We start from the raw sequence: 14,038 nt of genomic DNA on the forward strand, positions 1-14,038 counted from the left end.
CTATTCCTTCTATAGGTGTAGTAAAATATTACGTTTGCATTAAGCCACTAATCAAATGAACTATGAGGAATAATATAGGTATTATTCTTTAATTGAAAGAATAATTGAAAGATTGGTAAGAAGAAAATTGATGTGATAAAAACCAGTGGACATTTTCTGATGAAAGAAAGAAGTTAACTATATATAGAAGTATCAATTGTCAGCATAATTTTATTTCTTTCAATATGTTAATCCAATCTTCTCAAAATCCTAAAGAAATTTTTATAATCTCTCACATTGAAATATATGTGTTTATCCCTAAAATGAAGTAACTCCTGCCTATAAAGCAAAGTTTTTTTTTTTTAATTAATTGATTCTAGGGATTTGTGAAGTTTAAAAACTATCACACAAAGGAGAATTCAAAATAGAATAATGATGGATTTCAAGCAAAAGTTTCTATAACATGATTTTGGAGCAAGTAATTAGGTGTGTGTGTGTGTGTGTGTGTGTGTGTATGCATGCATGTGTGCAAGCATGCATGATGATTTCAAAACATTCTCAGTGGTCTTTCATTTTTATTGCAACAGTAAATTACTTTGTTACATTATAAAGAACATTGTTATATTGAATACATGAGTTCTCTGCAAGTTTCAGCTGGCTACATTTATATGTGGGTCCATTAGAGACCATGTGCTAACCAGATCAGTGACATGAAATATACATTAGTAAGTAGCAAAGCTAAACTCCCAGATTTTCAGACACTTATTCAGGGGCCTCAGGAAACCACACTGTGTTTCTGCTCCATCTCTACAGGGTCTAGGTTGTTAGTGGTTCCTTTTATATGCATTTTTATGACCTCTGCTTCATCACAACCCTTGCCCTGCATCTCCCCTCTGCCCTGTGTTAGCCTTTTCTTATGTGAACCATTATAAAATGCCATCAATGCAAATATTGCTCCCTTTAGGCTTAGATTTTCCACCAAACCTACTTTATTTAGGGTTCTTATGCACCTTTATCTCCCTTCCAACACCCCCTTCCTTCAACCGTAGGTTGAAGATTAATAGGGAATAGGGCTCTAGTTTTCTTTATATCTACTTCCTGCTGATCAAGGTCATGGGTCATTATGACTCACCAGACTCAGTCTTCAGGATACCAACAGTCTTGCCCAAAGGTCAACATGGACTAGCAACACGAAGTCAGGGAAAGGCAAGTTGGATTACTAGGCGAAACTCTCTGGAACACTTCTCTCTGTGCAGTCAAGTGTGGAAACACGAAAATCAATGCAGTGATGTTGATCCAAAAAGCCATGTCTCGCTCTGCCTTAGCCTCTATATATGTCCTCTCCTCAAAGTTGACCCACGGTTGTTCTCAGCTGGTCAAAGTCACACCCCTCGCATGTGAGGGATCACAGCAAAACATCACGTGCTGAGCTTGCAGAAGAATATCACATGACAAAATTCAGTTATCAAAGAAACCAGAAATTTCCACTTCAGCTTCCAAAGTTTTCTTCACATGACTCACTATTCTATTATCCCACCTTGGTTCTGAGTATCTTTAAGTCTGTGTATCTTTAAGTCTTTGTTTTTTGGCCAAACATCTTAAGCTCCCTTTGCGTGTATGTTTGTCCTTATCACCACAAATTCTTGCATGAAACTCAAACTGAGTCCCAACATACATTTTTGTATCTTTTCCAACCCACTATCTTTATCTTCTGTTTTACATCTATTCTTAGGGCCTTAATGCAACCAGTGTATGGAGTGCTGTAACACCAAAGGCTCCTTACTCAGCTTAATTGTTATGCATCGGTTTAGTAGGAAGTACTAAATGGTGTCTTCACTAAGTCCTGCAGTATCCCTGGGTTCAGTATCAACACATACATACAATAACTGGCAAATGTAAAAGCTGGATTTTTATTAAAATGTGTAAACACTTTATGCTTGTGTGTTCTTATGAATCACGTTAGATGTTGTAACCAACCTAGAGACAAATTACAGAATGTAGAAGAGTGTGTACATGTTCTGAGCTAATACTGCATGGTTTCACACAATGGACTTACATATTAATAGAGTCTGTGAAAAGTCTGAGAATTCAGTCGCTTAATAAGCCCAGGGGATAACTACCAAAAAACTTAAAATGCATTTTTTTTGGAATGTTTTATAAGGTAGGTAAAAGCTTTCGGGATTTGTGCCCTGGGTTTACCGGCACTTCTAGCATGTATGAGAACCAGAGTTTGAATCCCCTGATATTTGTTCTCAAGTAATGGCTGTTGTTGAATCCCCTTCCCTGACTGCACCTGTCTCTTCCCTGACCTCTCTCAAATCTTTTGTCTATTTCCATTCTTCCTCCTAAAACACACACACACACACACACACACACACACACACACACAGACACACACACCTTCTGTCATAACTCCACCACTCAAGTCACTAAGATGATATGATTTTTGTCCAAACTCCTTGGCAGGGCATTCAAGACAACTGAAAGCTGCTCTCAGTTTAAGATTCAGGTTTCATCTCCAGAGCCCTTGGCATGAACGTGGCCTCCAGCCCCCCAGAGCCTCACTCCAGTCTCAGAAAGAGCTGTTTGTCTTCCACCCCCGTCTATGATCCAGCTTTTCACTCTGCTTGGAATAATTTTCCACTGTTTACCTTTCTGTTATAATTTTAATTTCTTAAGACATAAGAAAAGTATAAATAAAGCACACGTAAAAGAGACAGAAGGCATCATGCTAAGAATTTTGAGTACTGTTAAGTTGCAAACAGTAGGACACCAGACTAACTCATGTCATACACACATCTATGGCCACACATGGACTTTCGGTATACACATAAATTATTAGTTCATTATGTTAGTCTCTTTTAACAGTTCTTCTATTGTGATATTTTGAGTAAAAAAAAAAAAAATAGGTTTTTAAGAAGTACTTTTAGGGATATAGAACAATCAGAAAGCCCATACCTCTTACTCATATGCATACAGTTTCTCCAGTGTTAATATCTGTTTTTAGTGTGGTGCACTTAGTTGTAAGTGGGCTGGTACTGATACTTCATTACTAATAAAATACACAGTGTATGTTAGGATTCTTTGTGCAATGCATTTCAAGGAGTTTGGAGAAATGCACCATGTTATATCTGTGACATTTTGTGTTGGTTAGTTTCATCATTTTAAAAATCTCAACTCAGTGGCTGGCTCTTTGATCAACTCCACCTGAGGGGGAGCACCCTGACCAGGCCACAGAGAAAGACTATGAAAGATAGTCCTGATGATACCTGATAGGCTAGGTCAGATGAAAGGGGAGGAGGTCCTCCACTATCAGTGGACTGGGAAAGGGGCATGGGAGACGATGAGGGAGGGAGGTTGGGAGGGATTGGGAAGAAATGAGGGTGAGGCTACAGCTGGGATACAAAGTGAATAAATTGTAATAAATAAAAATTATATTAAAAAAGAAAATATACGTTAGAATTGGATAAATAAAATCTCTCAAATTCCATACATTTACTACTTTCTAAAAGAGAGGTTTTTTTTTAAATCTATTTTGTTGTGATACAGCAGATTTATAGTTAATTCTATATTTCCTCTTCTACTTTGTGCGTTTCTAATTTTTATATAAATATTAAGATATAGATTCTCTCTGAAGAAATCATTTGAGTCATTCAAAATTCCTTATCATTTTACATATTCTTCCCTGTGGTGCTGATAATGTAGATATACATCTATATATCTATTTCCTTATACACATTCATTTTATAAATAATGCATTAATATATTCTAATTTTTATACTTCCACACCACAGGTAAAAGTAGAGTTGTTTTTTTTTTTTTTTTCATAACCATCTCTTTAGTCCCTCTATCTTGCCCAGAGGGAACCTCTCTTCTCATTTTATTTATATATGTCTAGGAATTTCCCCCCAACATTTCTACATAAGCTACAGGCCTATAAATTTATAATATTTATATGGTTATACTTGCTTAGCAACTTGCTTTATTCATCCAAACTCTAGGTATTATTGTTATTTTATATACCTTTTGCTGCTATGCTATTCCATATTATGAATTATTTATGTTATCTGAGTCATTTCTCTGTTGATGAAAATATATGTCCCCTCCAAATTTTTATTTATATGACAATCCAGCAATGAATATCCGTGTTACCCTGCTTTATGCACTTGAATAGTGCTGTTTGAGAATATCTAATCCTCACTCTTTTATTACATGAACTTTTTGACATCGTAGCCTCTTTCTGTTAAATTACACAGCATTGGATCTGGTGTCAATATAATCTATCCACAATGGCTTATGAATAAATGCTAGATACATGAACTTGTTAAAGATCTGACATATCGTTAGGGATACTTCAGCTTGTCTGGGTTATGTTCTTTGAGGTCCTTTAGGAATTTATAAATGATTTTCAGTGCCCAGATGTTAAAACATGAATCCTAGATCTAAAAGGAGCTGATCATATGCTAATTTTATCTGCCCTTTTCTGCTTGCCACCGGTAAGTTGCTAACTTATCTTAACACTAAGTATTCCTCACTGATGAGACATGCTTCTATACAATGATTACCTGTAATAAATCTGGGGCTTGTTTTTAGCCACCCCCAACTCTGCCTCAAAAGACGCAAACTGATCATCACCTGCAGCACGGTAATCTGTTAAACAGTGACACAATTTGAGACCTAGCACAGAAAATATGTTCTAGTGAATGACGTCTAGTTTCACTTTTGAGAATCATGACTTATACATCAGGTTGGGTGGATTCCATGACCATTAGAAATAAAAATACAGATAAAGTGGCGAGTGTTGAAGTGTTTAACTCTGCATGGTTTAACTGAGTTGTCCCGAAAAGTTCATCACTTATGCTTGTGTCTCTTCTTGTAGACTCACTGAGAAATTTTATTCAGCAAAATCGCTGGCCTTTTGCATGATATCAAATAAATGTGAGCTAATGTGCTAATGTGCAACGTCAGCCCAGCCAGCCTCGGTCTCTGTGTGCTGCTCGTCTGAGGATGCAGAAAGCAATGCAAACAAGATTGCTGCACTTTCCTTTCACCCATTCTGCAGTTTCTGTTAGACCTATATCTGGAGATTGTGTGCTTTTTGCTCTTCTTTTCCAGTTCTGCTTTGTTTACCATTGCTATAACATTTTCATTAGTTCAATAAAACTACACGTGGGGAAAAAAAATCACCATAGTAGATGTTCTTTAAAATGATTAGTGTTTATTTCAATCTTCAAGTTGTCCTGTTTGTATTTATAACATGATCTTGCCTGTGTGTGTGTGTGTGTGTGTGTGTGTGTGTGTGTGCGCGCGTGCGCACATGATTGTGATATGGTGTCCATGTATGTGTATAGGAGCACATGTAGGTGTGTTTGCTTTTGTGTGGTTAACAGCCTATCTCTGGGGTCATTCCTCAGAGTAATATATCTTGCTTTTTGAGACAGCTTTTCATTGACTCTAAACACTGATAAGGCCAGAGTGGTTGGTCAGGAAACCTGGTGGCTTCTCCTGAGTGCTCATAGCATCATGCTCAGGTTTTTATGTGAGTGTTGTAGATCAGACTGAGGTCTTTCTTCAGGTCTGTGTGGCTGAGATTTCTCTCTAGTCTATTTCTGAGACTTTAACAGTCACTGAGTCACTCCAAATTGATGCAGACCTTGTTTTAGACATTGGAGTAACAAAGCCATGACTCTGATCATGAAAACTAGTGCTTAAATTTGTGTTTTAAAATGCTATTAATGAATATGGAAGAGCAAATTATGAAGAGGAAGAGTAGAGAAAAATGTGACTTTGTATGCATTGTGAGAATTAAATTACAGAACAGATTTGAAAATGATCAGTCAAAAGTCATATTTTGGCTGGAGAGAGATTGTTTTCTCTTCCAGAGGAGTGGACTTTAGTTCCTGTAAACTAGTGGTAGTTTACAACCACTTATAACCACCTATGAAGGGAGTCTGAACACTTCTGGCCTGTGTGGGCACTTTCACACATTTTACACACACACACACACACACACACACACACACACACACATACACGCACACAGAGAGAGAGAGAGAGAGAGAGAGAGAGAAAGAGAGATACATGCATACACACTGATGCATGCATGCCTATACACACAGAAAATAAAACTTAAAATATTTTATAACAAACACTACGTAATATTCTATTGTATAACAATTTAATTAACTAATCCTTTAAACCTTGAAGCTATTAAAATAAGCAATGTGTATGGGAAAGATGACTTTGGGGTGGACCTTGGTGTGGTCCTTTCTTGTTCCTACATGGTGATAAAACCTAAATAAATAGCTCTGGCTTTTGCCCATGCCTCTTAGCTCTCAACACGGATTTTGCACTGGTCAGTTTCACTAAGATAATATTAACCAGTATTACAGAAGTGAAAGGTCTTATGTCTCATGAGTTCCTCATTTTCTTGTATTGCTTTCATTACCTGTTGGAGAGCCATATTGTCTTTGAGCATTTTCAGTTTCAGCAAATGTTCCCCCAGGTCTCAAATATTTCAGTCAATTTAAGTCAACATTCAGGTCCTCGGACTCAATAGTCTTCAATTATGGGACCCCATGCATTTCGCTGAGTTGGCAACTTTAGGAAATGGAATTGAACTTATTGACTATAAAAATCCCTTCTATCGGGAACCTTCCTAAGACTCTACATTTATGGGGGTATTTCTTTTTACCTTGTCAAGATATATAAAATATGTTTTTATAGATGTCAACCACACTGAAATCTGATACTGAATTGGTTGCCATGCATGTCAGTGGTTTGTTCTTCAACAAGTGTTATGAGCTGCATCTTAACTGATAATGAAGAACAGAGGTCATATGACTTCATCTGGTTGGTTCAGAGTGTCTTGGAGCTAACTCTCAAACTCAATATTATTTGAATTATTTTACTTGACAATTGTTTCATTTGAGGAGTTTCCTGATCTGTTCTAAAGTTTTTCACAGAAAGCCCAGCACCACCCTCTTGTGACAGCTACAGATGTCCCCAAACACTGCCAAACATCCCACAGGAAGCAAAATCAACCCTAGAAATTAAGTGATTTGGGAGAGTCACATTATAAGCCAATATCCAATTGAAGATGAAATGTTTTACTTTAAGACTGGATCTAGCACAATAACTGAATTCCCCAGACAGTATCCTGATTCCCAATGGCAGTAATCACAGTTTTTGCCACCTGTGTGTTCTTGCCTGGAGTTGTTCCTGGTGTTCATGAGCTGAACCCTAGTGTGGACACTGCTGCCAATTAAATTTAAGAGGAAATGAACAGCAGCTGCACTATTTCAAGGCATTGGGCAGACTGGGCAGAAGGTACATGGACAAATCCTCTTAACAAATAACTGGATTTGTGCACACACAGGGCTGCCTTAGAAATCTGTTTAGAAACAGAGGCTGTTTCCCTCTGTGTTATGCATAAGTCACCAAAATTACCATAAACTGAGCAAAATGTTCTCACACACAAGGAGGTTCAACCTACATTCTAATGATGACGAGATATCTTGGATCATTTGTCTACAACAGATGATGAAGCAACCTAATCCATCTTAGTTTCCAAGTGACCAGAAATTCATCTGCTTTCAATTTTAAAAAGTGAACATTAAAAGTAATAATGATAAGCTCATTAGTGGGATCTTCATAATACAGAAAAAACAAGAAGAACATATGCCTCTCAGGGGTTTGACCTGAAAAACCTTCAAGTTTTTTTTTTTTTTCAAACTTTAGGTTATGGATTCTCAAAGATTTGATTGTTTCACAAGGTTTATTTTTTTCTGTTCTCAAGAGTCTCATAGCTTCCAACATCAAAGTGTTGTCTTTATTGTTTTGTTATTTTTCTGTGTTCACAGTTTGTCTATAGACAGGCTTGATATCATAACTGTATCCACTAAAATATATGTATATATAAATGAAGAAGGAGGTGACTTCCAGAGATAGCAAGATTGGATTTTCTGGGCCTCTTCATTCAGAGTATTTGGTAATGGCCACTACATATATTTGGTCTTTACAACCCAATATAACAAAGTCACAAAACTGAAACAGGAAAATATAGATAGAAATGTAAGTGCCAGTTTGTTTCCTGATTATGGAGACTGCTTAAAAAAAAGGCTCATTTACAGCTCACTTTTCAAAAATCCTGACTGAACAAAATATAGATTATTTATCTGCAAGTCTGCATATATTCTGTGTTTTTCCTTCATCAGCTCTCTGCTTATTCTTGCTACTTTGTCCTTGATTGATCTCATTTGAAAGGTGGTGCAGTGCGAGAAGACACTGTAAAGCCAAAATGGTTGGCTAAATTTTGATGCAGGTAGACAGGTGAACTCAGGACACTTATTCATAGTGAGCAGACATCCACAATAATTAGGTTGTTTCTGTGAAGTTTAAGGTTTTCATTTATACTAATATATAATAATTCCTAGAGCACAGTAGGTTTTATAGAAGCAATAACTATTTTAGTATACTAATTCTTCTGGTGACTTAAATGTAACCATGTTTACTGTACTCAACACAGCCCCAGAGTTAGATTCTACTTTGATAATAAGGATATGAAGAAATAGATGGAAAAAAATGGGATCCAGTGGACTGGGCTCTCTAATGAGACCTTGCATACTACAGAAGCTCAGCATACTGCTATCAACAGTTTAACAGGGAGATGGTGTTGTTGCATTAACTTAAGCAAGGAGACAGGGTTTATGGTATACAGCTGAATCAAGAGGAAAGATTTAGTTAATCATGGTAAGAGCAATCTCTTTTGATAGTCAGGCTATAACTATTCAGAGATGAAAGCTTTAGAGGACATTTCTACATATACTCTGAACATCCACATATAGACCAGGGGAAGGCTTTACCATTCACCCCACTCAGCCTTATGCACAGGAAAGGTTTTGCCATTTTCCACATGGGTCTCAGGCTTTGGTCCCCAACATGAATGGCTTATTTCAACAGCACATACACACTCAGGGCTTCCTTGACTCCTACAATGGTTCTAAATCAAACAAGTATAGATGCTCAACAAACAAACAGACAAAAACAAACCTCCACCTATTCTTATATCAGGTATAGTTTTCTTGAGAAGCTAGATATTACACACACACATGCACACACACCACACACATAGAAACACAAACACACACACACACACACACACACACACACACACACTAAGAAGTTCTCTGAAGAACACCAAGAATTCAGGAAGGTGAATGGACAATAACTAAAGGGCTAAACAAGGTCAGCTGGATGAAGCAGGGGTAGAGATCTAGCCGTGGAAGAAGTGCTCCTCGGGAGGCAGTGAAAGACTTCCTGGGCTTCAAAGCGAGTTGTGTTTTGCGTGTTCACTATCCATATAGACTCATGTGTTTGACATTTAGTCCCCAACCAGCAGCATTGTTTTGGATGATTGTAAAACTTTTAGAAAGAAGAGACGAATCTAACCCCTGGGTAACCAGGAGTGAGTCCTGAAGCTTGTGGTCCTACTAACTGGCCTTTCTTTTCAATAGCCACCTGTGCAGTGTGACTTGTGCCTCAGTTTCCTACCATATTGGCTTCCCTGACATAAGGGCTGTCTCCTCAGACTGTACCCCAAACTAAATTATTCTGTGGCTAAGTTACTTCTTGTCAGCTGTTGGGTTACAGTAACGAGAAAAGAAACTAATATACCTTCAACTCCTCAGGTCCATCAGACCTTAAGGGTTAGCAAGCTAACCTTAAGTGACCACCACAAGAGAGCTAGAAAGAAATGCCTTCTAATGAGAAGCAGATTTCAGCACTGGCTGGAACTGATAACTCAGAAATGATGAAGGAGAAAGTAGAGTTTGTAGATCTGTCTATGGTTGATTGGGTATTAAAAGAAGACCAATGACATCTACAGATTAAACATGAAGGCACAATTGGATACATCCTTTGTAGAGCCAGGTGAAAAATAAAATAATTCTTATTTAAGATATATGAATAGCTTTAAAACAATAACAGGAACATTGACTGAAGTGTGATGCCTGTTTTTATGTGATGTTCTACCTGACAAGATAGATAGAAAATGGACACTGAATCCAACTGCATGCAGACTGTGCTAACCTTACTTTCAGCAAGAAACTTAGCCATGTCTTTAATATAGAAAATATCTTTGTGTATAAGTTAGATATCAGAGGCAAAATTAAGTGGGTTAATATCTCTATGAAGCATTTAATATATATATGAAATCCTTCAGTTCTTTTTTAAATTTTGTTATTATTTACAATTTAACAATTTAGTTGGTGGAATTACAGGTGAATCTTAATATTCATAATTTTTGGAGTTTTCAGAGGATGATAGTAAAAGAATATGACTATTTTTTGGTGTGTGGCTGTACGTGTTTAACGCCCATTTAAAGATATTTGCTATTTGTGGAGTTCGTGTGCTTGTGTAGAGCGTCTTGATTTGATAAGTAGACCATGGGTGAAAAGAGTTGCCATACTCAATCTGTTCTCAGTGAAAACTTCAGATGTGGCTCAGTTTGTCTTGAAGCTTTTATTTGTGAGAATAATTTTGGATCCAGTGCTTAACAAGAGTGAAACTTTTGGCATCATGGGATAATCTTACTATCATTAGCCAGCTGATAGCAGAAGGTGACTTAACATTCAGCAAATTGGTAGTCTGTGCTGCTCCTGAAGATGACTCACTAATATTTAAAAAGAAAATGAGCCATAGAGTGATTTCTTCCCCGGCCCAGATCTGCCCCAAGCCTACGGACTTCTCTGTCTCCTATCTGTAAAACTCCTTAGCAAGTCAACGGATAACACTGCTCAGAATTTTAACTGTGGATGGATAGTTTTGTGTGGTCCTAATTGGAAGAGGAACTTGTCAAAAATAATATATTCGCAAATATTCAGAACTATCATGGGCCTAGCAACACTCTATAAATTGTCACACAGCTGGTGGCAGGTGGTTGATTTTTTTTTTTTTTCAGCAATACTAAAAGGTGCCAGAAATGTCTTTCAGAAATCTACTTCCTTCAATATTTCTAGTTCAGGTAATAGAAGAGGTGAGTGAAGAAGGTGAGGAGATGGAGAGAAGACAGAGACAGGAAGGGAATTAGATAGCTAGGTACCTGCTGTGAAACATTTGAACTATGGCAGTTGATTTCCCTTTCATTTGGTGTAGGAACTAAACTGCTTTGAATTAGGAAGTCTTGAGAAAGTTTGAATATTTCTTCACTAGTTTGGGACTATAGAGAATTTGAAGAAAATTAATTAGAAGAATAACAAGATAATCTAAGTAACAATGGAATAAAGAATAGAAGAATGAGCCCTTTCCGTGTTTATGAAGAGGGTGTATCTGTAGGTAGAGGATGGTGGCTCTTTCTGTTTATTTAAGATCAGTGTTCCATTCTCAGCACTTCCTGTCATCATTCTGTTTTACCACATAGACTGCTCACAGTTTTAAACACTTATACAAGTACTTTCAGGTGGTTCAGAATCAAAGAGAGAATGTAAAAAGAATGAATGAATAACTAGCCCCAAACATATTCAACTACCTCCCTTCCTTTTTCTTACTTTCAGAATTTCTTCAAAATGTGTTTCATACCATGGGATTCTTTGGCAATCTAGAGAAACTTATGGGTTTCTTCTCAGTATAGAATGTATAAATACACAAAATAAACCACCTGTGCTACTAAGAGAAACCAATTACATTGAAATACAATGCTGTTCCCCACACCCAGGATAAGAACTCCTGCCATAGTTCTTGGGTCTTATTATGCAGATCATGGTATTCAGGGGAGGGGAATCAGAACAGGGAATTTGAATTATGTCAAGAAGTTACTCATATCAAGCATGAAAAAAAAAAAAGGAAACTCAGCAACGGAACTGGAAAAGAAAGGATCCCTTGGGATGAAGCATATTTTGATGTTGTGTAGAGAAGGAGAGACATGAAGGGAGGCTTCAGGGGAAACAGGAGGGGGTAAAAAAATACAGAATGAAAGCAATGGCAGAAGTATGATTTAAATTGCATATCCTTTGATGTTCTTTGAGACACACAATTAAAAATCAGAATTACTTCTTCCTGTTAGTGGAATCTGTTTCCTTGAAGATTGGGCCACAGAAAGTTCAGAAACATGCAGTGATTATATAAAACTTTTTTTTTAAATTTAGTCTCTTACGAATGGTCTTAAACCCTTTGTACAAATGTTCCAAATAAAGACATATTTTCATCCTTCATGATTAGTGTGAAAGTGCGGCTTCTCTTTGATATTTTTTCTTGTACAGCATCCAATCTGGCCACTAATTGTATCTCAGTTGCACCATCTTGCTTTCACAGTTGAGTTATTATTTTTGTTAATTTCCACTTCTATGAATGACACCATTGTCACTGTGTTCAATAAATTGGGTGACTTTCTGTAAAGTTTACAGAAATATGACAATTCATACTGAATATTTATTAAAAGTTGTAACGAGTCTGAGAAGCATATTATAACTGAGTGCATATTAGAATGAAGATACTAAAGTAATGAAGGATACCGAATACATAAACTCTTTGCCAACATTTCTGTTGGGGATGCAACTAAGTACAGAAGGCATTGTCATCACAGAGGAAGGGCAGAGAGGAACAACTAGATTAGGCTGCTCTGTGAGTACAAGAATAAGTCTATTAGGGCTCATACTGCCAAGGCAATCTTTTGGGGGTGGGCTGCTTTGACCCTAACAAAAGATGTAATCCAATATAGTGGAAAGTACAAGCCCTACTATCTACTGGCTAAACAACTCAGAAATTTTGTTAACCCTGCATCAACAGTGAGAAGACAAGATTTAAACAGAGAGATTATTGATAGTTGGACATTTGGATTTTAATATGACACTGATCCTCCATATTCCTTCAGCATGTGCAGATTAAACCAATCGGTTATCAAAATGTAGACAGGCCTTTACGATGGTGACATTTGTGTTGAACATATACAGATCCTTCTGTTTTCATTATTATCTAAGCTACATAGTACAGTGAGAGCTTACATAGTCTATAAAATGACTTGAATTACATATTTACAGACCATCCATTGTATTAAGTAAGCTAGTATGATGGTTAGTCTCAACTGTTAGCAGGACGATCTCTAGAATTAACTTGAAGATACCTATGAAAGATGATAGTAATTAGTTTAGTGGTGGTGGGACAGCCCTGTTCTGTGTCAGTAGTATGAACCTCTCTATAAAAGAAAATGCTAAAAGAATGTTCAAAGAGGTAAAATAAAATTTCTAAAGCAACAGAGCTAGACTAGGAATTTAAATAGGTGACTGGCTGTACTGCGATGGCATAAGAATTTTAGTTTCTCAATCTCAGGTGTTACTTATGCATTGAAAAATAACTAACATCTGTTTGTTGAGATTAAGATGATGTAATTTCATTTATCATTTAATCATAGAGAATATTATACATTGATTTTAAAGGTCGTATGTGTTAGGGAAGAAAAGAAACCAAAACAATACTGCAAGAATGTAATTATTCTTGATAAAATATTAATTATTCAAGTCTCTTTACATACTGTAAATTAGTTTTATAACTGTTTTAAATCCTGTTGTATTAAAACAGAAATAATAAATACATGATATTAGTGATTTTACCAAATAAATGTAAACCTCTTCGATAAATAAGTAGAAATAAAAACGCATATTTCAATAATCTTTCTTGATGTTTTATATCTAACATAGTCTAATTTTCTCTGTTTTTCAATTGATTTAGAAAATATTTACTTTAATTATTCACAATAATGTAGTAAATAGTGGTAATTTGGGAGAATACTTTGTAATTATTCCTTTTAAATATTTTAATGAGTATTCCTATTTATTACACACATAATTTTCTAAAACAACAATTATTTTTTTATTAATTACAGTTTATTCACTTTGTATCCTAGCGGTAGCCCCCTCCCTCATCCTCTCCCAATTCCATCCTCCCTCCCTCTTCTCCTCCCTTGTCCCTCCCCCAGTCCACTGATAGGGCAGATCCTCCTCCCGCTTCCTCTGACCCTAGCCTATCAGGTCTCATTAGGACTGACTGAATTGTCTTCCTCTGCGGC

This window comes from Meriones unguiculatus, chromosome 5 (assembly GCF_030254825.1).
Source record: "Meriones unguiculatus strain TT.TT164.6M chromosome 5, Bangor_MerUng_6.1, whole genome shotgun sequence".
Classification (NCBI taxonomy): Eukaryota; Metazoa; Chordata; class Mammalia; order Rodentia; family Muridae; genus Meriones; species Meriones unguiculatus.